The following is an 8,688-nucleotide window of genomic DNA, read 5'->3' as shown; positions in this document are numbered from 1 at the left end:
TTCACTAATAAAAACGTTCTGCACATTTGAACGCAATATTTGTGCCCATTACTTGGCTGGGTTGGGGTGGTGAATTGTTTTGGTATATGCCACTTATTTTTAGAAGAAAAATCTAAGCGGTTTACAAGTATCGCAAAACATTAAAAATCAGGAATAATAAATACATTAAAGGATATGCAAAAACCGGAAGCTTCAAGAAATGCATCCACGAAATAATATGCCTATGAAAAGAAATGTCATTATTACAAAATCCACAGTTGAAATCACAGATTCTGTCATCTTGGCGTATAAATTTATCAGTCAATCAGTAGTTTTGTTACAGTCAGGGTAAAATATAGAGCCCAACTGATACTATACAGGAAATGCAATTTCCCCAGACAAAGCAATAAAATTGGTCATTTCATTTCTTATGTGCCTGGCATGCTTAGTGATATTTGAGCTGATATTAAATAAAAAATGCATTAACAAATTTTCACCTGAATGCCTTAGCAAACTAGTTAGAAGAGAGTAAATTATATGGCATGTCATGCCACAATATTAGTTATAATACACATGTCAGAGTCTCAGTGCCTCCTACATTACACGGACACAATCTATTTGAGAATGGAATTATTGAAAAGCTGCCCTGAAATTTGGAAAAAAATGAAATCTTTCTAGTGTAAATACTTTCCGAGCTCATATTCTTACATAAATCAAATAAGAATCTGGACGCACCATAACTCAGCAAAATCCCATGTTCCATGGGGGAACAAGTTCTATTAGCCAAGGAATATGTATATATTTTGTCTTTCAATATTGTATAATAGTTGACAGCTGGTCAAGCAAAATCTCCAGATTTGGACCGGGGTTGAACACAATCCAATTCTACAATCCAGGCATAGGCAAACTGAGCCCTCCAGATGTTTTGGGACTACAATTCCCATCATTCCTGACCACTGGTCCTGTTAGCTAGGGATGATGGAGGTTATAGTCCCAAAACATCTGGACGGCTGAGTTTGCCTATGCCTGCTGTAATCCTCTTGATGAAGCCACCTCGGGTTTTAGATATATGGGAGATTTGTTTTTTTCTTAGCTTCCATATATCCTTCTCCTATGCTTGAAATTCCTCATCTGTTATCTGCACCAAAGAAGAGTCACAAAAGACTCGGACAGTTCTGTTTAGCATAAGATTGAACTCAGAAAGCACCAACACCCAAAAGCGCTTTTGGAACAATTGACCCAGGGCAATTTCCACACGTAGGACCCCACCTATAGGGTGAAACATCAACAATGAGCAAGAAGAGTTATGAATGGTGAAAACACTCCTTGAAACTACTTGGGTGTTACTTGTAGGCCAAACATTTTTTTAGCAATGAATTAGAACCTTATGAAAATAAAAGGCACCACCCTCTTGGTAACCATGTATAAAAACCCCAAAAAGACACAGCAGCAACACCAGATTCCTTCAGCACGGAGACACTCCACTCGAGTTCCTTTTACTGCAGAGCCTGGTAAGTCATGCTACAATAATTCATGCAATTATTTTGCATGAATTCTTGAAAAATATCTATTGATACTTGCAATACCTCCTGACAATCTTATATTTACTTTCTTAGAACTTGCCATTTGTTAATTATTCAGCATTCTCATGCCTTGTTAGGCTGCCTTTTCTACCGGGATATACGTTCGGTATTTATTACCCCTGCTATGCAAAAATCTCCAAATGAATCTGAACTTCAATGTCTAAAATCCCTGGTAGAGGACAAGGATCCTGAGATCACATTAAGGGTAGTCAAATTCTGTGTGATTGACATAAAACGTAGGGAACAAGCCGTGCTATCACAATGATTAAGGCCTTAAATGATAATTTTAGGTTATATCTTAGTAACTAAGTTTTAATTTATATATTTTTAAATATATAGATCTGTACTGTCCCTGTTATACCTAATTGCAAATTCAAATGTATCCCTATCATGTTTTATCACTTCCTTGATATTGTATGTGGGCTGGAACTGGTCTGTGACCGAAATAATAAATTCAATTATTCAGCATTATATATTTGCGATCTTTTCTGGCTAGCAGAACTGGAAGTGGAAATTAAGAAGAGAAATAGACCATAGCAGAGCCATTTTTCTCAGTTGACATGCTCTGTTCTTTGTTTCAGCTTTCATACCCATTTTCAATTTGTACAAAGGGAAGATTAAGTCGTAGAATGTTGTTAATAAGCCCATATAATGTTTGGAATGTCTTAGGATGGTGGTCTAGGGACAGTTCTGTATTATTGGGCAGAAACTGAACACTGATTCAAGGTAGTGGAGGGGGTGTAGATTTACCAATAATGATTAGAATTAAATGTCCTTGCTCTTGGTGGAAGGTTTCCAATAAGCTATATTAAAAATAATGATGTTACTGCTATTTTAATTTTTTATGGGTTGTATTCAACTAAAGGAGAGTAGACCAACTGTTATGAATGGACCTAAGGCAAGGGTAGCAAACATATTGCACTCAAAATGGTTTGGACTACACCTCTGATTGTCCCTGGCTATTGGTCATGTTGGGTGGGGATGATGAGAGTTGAACTCCACAACACCTGAAGGATACCATATTGACATTCCCCAAACAAAATTATTCATGTCCATTGATTTCCATGGGTTTACTTTGAGTACAACTAACATTGGCAACCTGGAAGATAACTTTATTAATGGCCAGAAGCCACAATGACTGTGTTGAACCTCCACTGTCAAAGGTACTTTACCTCTAATTGCCAGTTGCTGGGAATCGCAAGTGGGGTATTATACAACCTGGCTCCCATTCATCACTATATTTTTCTGCCCACCTCTGAAGTTTCATATGTTTTTAAAGATCTGTTGAGGGACCTGAACACTGTGAAATTATATTATCATTGACCGTTGTACACTTTGTCAACCCCGCACCTGATGTTTCTCCTCAGATCCACACAACCACTTCAGCAACGATGTCTGCCGAATATAACCAATGCTTCGCCAGCTGCCCTGCCTCCACCGTCACGATTCAGCCACCTCCCTTTGTCCTGACCATCCCTGGGCCAGCTCTCTACTGCCCCGACCAACCACTCTGCATTGAGCAATACAACCCCTGTGCTCGTATGATTACCTCCAATGAAGGAGCAGCCTTTGGTGGATATGGTGCAACCTCCCGTCTGAGCGCCACAGGCATCTATTCTCAGAAAATGCAGTCCGGAGGCCTGAGTGGATGCAGTCCATGCCAGCGATTCTAAACTCCAAAACACAGAGCACAGAACGAATATTGTGAAGACCATGGAATAAGAAATCAAAATGTTAGATCCACTGAAAATTCAAGTTGTTGAAATGTGTCTCTCGACTCTTTCAAAATAAAGTATTCACTGCATCAAAACTTCCAGTTTTCTGCTGTTGTCATATATTTCACATATATACAGTGGTACCTCGGGTTACATACGTTTCAGGTAACATACTCTGCTAACCCAGAAATAGTACCTCAGGTTAAGAACTTTGCTTCAGGATGAGGACAGAAATTGTGCTCTGGCGGCACGGCAGTAGCGGGAGGCCACATTAGCTAAAGTGGTGCTTCAGGTTAAGAACGGTTTCAGGTTAAGAACGGACCTCTGGAACAAATTAAGTACTTAACCCAAGGTACCACTGTATCAAGCTTCTGTTTAAAAGTGAAACAGAAATAATCTATTTGTAGGGAACTAAATGCTAAAACACACAGTTTCTTGGAAGCCCCTAAGAGCTGATAGCGGATTGTAGAGCTGGCCCTTTCGTTAGACAGCAAAGCAATTGCCTCAGGTTGAAAGACACTCAGGGTGACAACACACCCAGCAATTCTGCCTGAGTCTCCTGAACAGGGGAAGGGTTGTAGCTCAGTGGTAGAGCATTTTCTGTGCATGAAAGTGGTTGCAGGTTTAGTCCCTGATAGTTGCAGTTAGTGCTGGGAAGGACCCCTGACTCACAGTCAGCCATTGCAGGCAATACTGAGCTACATGGTCCAATGATATCACTATATATAATAAAAATATTATCATGTCATCACGCAGCCCGCATCTGAGGAGCTGCAGTGCCACATCAAAATTTTTGATTTGTGTGAAGTCAGATAGCAGCCTCTGCTGGAAATGCTTGCTAATCCTGAAATTGCATGAAGTTAGAGCAGGGGATGAGAGAAAAAGTAAAGGCAAGTTGTACAACAGCAGCAGTCGTGGTATGACAGTGAGAAGGGAGTTAGACTGAGAGGGGGAAAAGTGGTGGTTTAAAACACCATCAGAAGTTTGAATAAAGCAGTGATGAAGGAACACAGAGGAAAACCATGGCTTTAAACAATAGCAGAGATCTGAATAAAGCAGGGATGGAGGACCATTGCAGAACTTTACAGAATTAAACAATAGCAGAATTTTGAGTAAAGTAGCATGGAGTAATTGAGGATTCTGCAAACTTTATTTCTCTCACACATGTGTGCTAGAGATGCGGGGACAGAGGTAATGAGGAAATAAACTGTCCCCTTTCTCACACTTCAAAACTTTGTTGTTGTTTAGTCATTTAGTTGTGTCCGACTCTTCGTGACCCCATGGACTAGAGCATGCCGGGCACTCCTGTCTTCCACTGCCTCCCGCAGTTTGGTCAAACTCATGTTCGTAGCTTCGAGAACACTGTCCAACCATCTCATCCTCTATTGCCCCCTTCTCCTTGTGCCCTCCATCTTTCCCAACATCAGGGTCTTTTCCAGGGAGTCTTCTCTTCTCATGAGGTGACCAAAGTACTGGAGCCTCAGCTTCAGGATCTGTCCTTCCAGTGAGCACTCAGGGCTGATTACCTTAAGAATGGATAGGTTTGATCTTCTTGCAGTCCATGGGACTCTCAAGAGTCTCCTCCAGCACCATAATTCAAAAGCAAAACTTCAAAACTACTCCCTTCCAATACATAGCTAAAGAATTCACAAGCTGCATCCCAACCATGAGTTCCCCAGTGAATCTCGACCATTTCCACTCACCCCTGCTTTCACTAGCTGGGCTGGGCTTCCGTTCCTTCACAATGGCTGTCAAAGCCAACTGCTTTGTGAAGAACAGCAGTAGGAACTTCTGCAGTGAAACACATTCATAGAATTGTAGAGTTGGAAGGGACCACGAGGGTCACCCACAGCAATGTGGGGATCTCTTTGCCCAATGTGGAGCTCTACCCACAAGCCCAAGAGTTTCATGTTCTACCATCTGAGCTGTCCCACTGCAGTGTTGTTTTGTGTTATCTGTTCTTGCTCCCCCACGCTGGTAAACCCTCTCCATCTCCTAGATTGTGCTGCTTATCACTAAAGCATTTATTACTGGGATAAATCACTGTGCTCATATTTCTTTTACTGTAACAAGGGGACCTTTCAGAGCTCTCTATAAGACAGAATGTGGTGACTAAATAAACAAACAGTTTTTCTTTTCTTTTTTACTTCTCTGATTTGGTTTCTTAGAACTCCTGAGCATCATTGGCTATGAGACTGCTAGAATTCAATACAGTGGTACCTTGGTTTAAGAACAGTCCGGTTTAAGAACGATTTGGTTTACAAACTCTGCAAAACCGGAAATAGTGTCTTGGTTTGAAAATTTTACTTCGGTCTAAGAACGGAATCCGAATGGTGGAAGGTCACCGGCAGCAGGAGGCCTCTTTAGGGAAAGCACGCCTTAGTTTATGAACGGTTTTGGTTTAAGAAGGGACTTCCGGATCGGATTAAGTTCATAAACCAAGGTACCAGTGTATTCAAAGGTCCATATAGTTAAAGCCATGGTTTTCTCAGTAGTGATGTATGGAAGTGAGAGCTGGACCATAAAGAAGGCTGATCGCCGAAGAATTGATGCTTTTTTATGGTGCTGGAGGAGACTCTTGAGAGTCCCATGGACTGCAAGAAGATCAAATGTATCCATTCTTCAGGAAATCAGCCCTGAGTGCTCACTGGAAGGACAGATCCTGAAGCTGAGACTCCAATACTTTGGCCACCTCGTGAGAAGAGAAGACTCCCTGGAAAAGACCCTGATGTTGGGAAAGATTGAGGGCACAAGGAGAGGGGGATGACAGAGGATGAGATGGTTGGATGGTGTTTTCAAGGCTACCAGCATGAGTTTGGCCAAACTGCGGGAGACAGTGGAAGACAGGAGTGCCTGGCGTGCTCTGGTCCATGGGGTCAGACATGACTAAATGACTAAACAACAATTTGGAAGTAAGTTAGCGTTCATTTCATCTGAATGTCTTTAAAAACAAAATTGCAAACTAATGTGGAGACGTGTTTGGAAGGATGAGAACCTGTCAGGCTTCCAGGAACTGGCTTCCTCCCCCATGGCTGTAGATAAGCAGTGTTTCTCCTCCTAGCTGTTCAGCATCCAGTATATCCCAGCTTCTGCCTTCTGAACTATGTCCCTCTGCAAACCACTGTTCCAAATCCATACTGTCCTCCTGCTCCTGGGAAGATTCAGGATCTGGAGCAGGAGCAGGGAGAGGCTCCCACCTCAGTCCAGCCCTCCGCAGCATGGTCCCCGAAAGAAACAGATCCGCTCATTTCTCCCCTCCAGCCAACTCTGCTGGCTAAACCTGCAGGTGGACGTGCAGCTGGCAGGGTACTTGCTGGCTGCAGGGAGCAGAAGGCTCCAAAACAGGGCATTCTGGAGGTTTTCCATAGATTCATAGAATCGTAGAATTGTCAAGTTGGACGCCCCACGAGGGTCACCTAGTCCAGCTCCTTGCAGTCCAGAAATCTTTTGCCAGTGGGGAGAGGTAATGCTGGGCTGAAGCCCAGTGGGTCTTGAGCCAGTCTCACTGGTATCACAGTGCCAGGTCTGATTGCTGTGCCAGCTCAAGGATGGCGGAGTTACTGCCCCCTTCTCAACCTCAGTGCATTTGGATGGCAGAGCGACACTTACTCCACCAATCAGTAAAGCCTGAGTGGTAGTAGTGTGGTTTAAATGGCAGGCTAAATTATCTGAGTAAAATAATCTTTTCTATCCAGCCTTGAGATAGGCGCTTCTTTTATGATTGTTGTTTCATTAATGTTTGAGAAATTGCAGAAATTCCTGAAATAACCACTGAAGTCTCCAGAATTAGCCCCGTTAAACAAGCTGGATTGTCATTTCAAACCTCTGACAGGTTGTCATCTTGCAGCTGCCTGGCTTGCTGTTGCACAATATCGGAAGAACGTAAAGGGCTCCATGTAAGCTAATTGTTATAAACCGGTTTGGTGAGTTGCTCTGGTGGAAAAATGAACAGTGAAACTGCATCTGGCTAAAGGAATGAAATAAAAAGATTCTTTTGAGGCAGAGGGGTGCTGCTTTATTGTTTTATGCAAGCAAAGAGGAAACAAAAGACATCTCCCAGAAGCATAGAAAACTTTCTGCCTGCTATAACATTGCGATCTTGGATTTTGATACTTCCTAAACTGATGTTTTTTTCTTTTGTTTCATTCATTTTACCTTACACTCTCTTTGTATCCTCTCTGATATGAGGAGGGGATAATTCTATGCTTTTAAAATTGAGTCAACATGTTTCTCTGGAGCAGTGATGTTTGTATCTGGTATTAGTAGCAATACTATTTAGAAACTGCCTTTAGAGAGCTTTCGGTAGCATGCATATATTTTAAATGAAAAAGCAAATGCCAGTGTCAATTTTTAAAGGGGGGGGGATTGCTCTCTAGGGCTATAAATTGCTTAAATTTATCTGGGTTGGAGAAACATGATCCACAATGAAACTTGTTGTAACAATGAATAAGAGTTTAAGAATCCAGGGCTGTAAATCTTGTAATTTGCACGTGTATCTGAGCGTAAATAAATCTTAATGAACACATTTGGCACTTTCCCCAAACAGCCAAAATGCTTAAGATTTATTTTTTTGATAAATAAGCTGAGATGAATGGAGACTTTTGTTGCCAAAAAGACACCCAAGTAAGCCCCAGGAGATATTTCCAGGAAATAAGTCAATGGGTTGAACTAGTTACTTACTGTATTTGATCACCATCCTCTGCCCCATTGGAAACTCTAAGACAATGCCGGGGAATCTTTGCCTCTGCAAATGTTGCTAAACTACAACCCCCATCCGCTGTAGCAAGCATGGACAAAGGCTAGGGATGATGGGAGATGTAGTTTGGCAACACCTGCCCTAATATGACCCCTTATTAGACAAAATATGATCCCATTGACTTAATAGAAATAGCAATCATATCCTGGGCTAATCTAGGAATAGCTCAGCTGTGGTCTTCATTCAGACCTTTCCTCAGTATTGTTGGTATTCATCAGAAATCACTTGTGACAAAAAACTGGGGTTGCCTTAATTGCTGTTTTGTCTTAGATAGCTCATATCTTGGGAAACAGAGTTTCCAAAGAACGGATTCTACCAATTAATGTGATGTCACATAAAACAACTCTTTTTTCCACCCATTAGAAAATACTAAATGCAGACCCTCCAAGTGTCCCTATTTTCCAGGGACTACCCCAGATTTACAGAAGCCGTCCTGGTTTCAGATTTGATCCCTGAATGTCCCACTTTTCCTTAGGACATCCCTATTTTCATCAGAGAAAAGCTGGAGGCAGTGCTAGTGCGAGAGCCAGTGTGGTGTAGTGGTTAAGAGCAGTAGACTCCTAATCTGGTGAACCGGGTTTGCATCTCCGCTCCTCCGCATGCAGCTGCTGGGTGACTTTGGGCTAATCACACTTCTTTGAAGTCTCTCAGCCCC

General features: G+C 42.0%; 1 long non-coding RNA gene across 1 annotated transcript; it reads left to right on the top strand.

Moving 5' to 3' along the window:
* Nucleotides 1-1,415: 1,415 nt before the first annotated feature.
* LOC310694363 lies at nt 1,416-3,372 on the top strand. Its single transcript, XR_014519623.1, has 2 exons — nt 1,416-1,490; nt 2,930-3,372. It is a non-coding gene; the product is annotated as an uncharacterized lncRNA (long non-coding RNA).
* The last annotated feature ends 5,316 nt before the right edge of the window (nt 3,373-8,688 follow it).

This window comes from Podarcis liolepis (assembly GCF_965112155.1).
Source record: "Podarcis liolepis genome assembly, chromosome: 15".
NCBI lineage: Eukaryota > Metazoa > Chordata > Lepidosauria > Squamata > Lacertidae > Podarcis > Podarcis liolepis.
The sequence above is the reverse complement of the archived record's forward strand: the minus strand, read 5'-3'. Positions and strand labels throughout refer to the sequence as shown.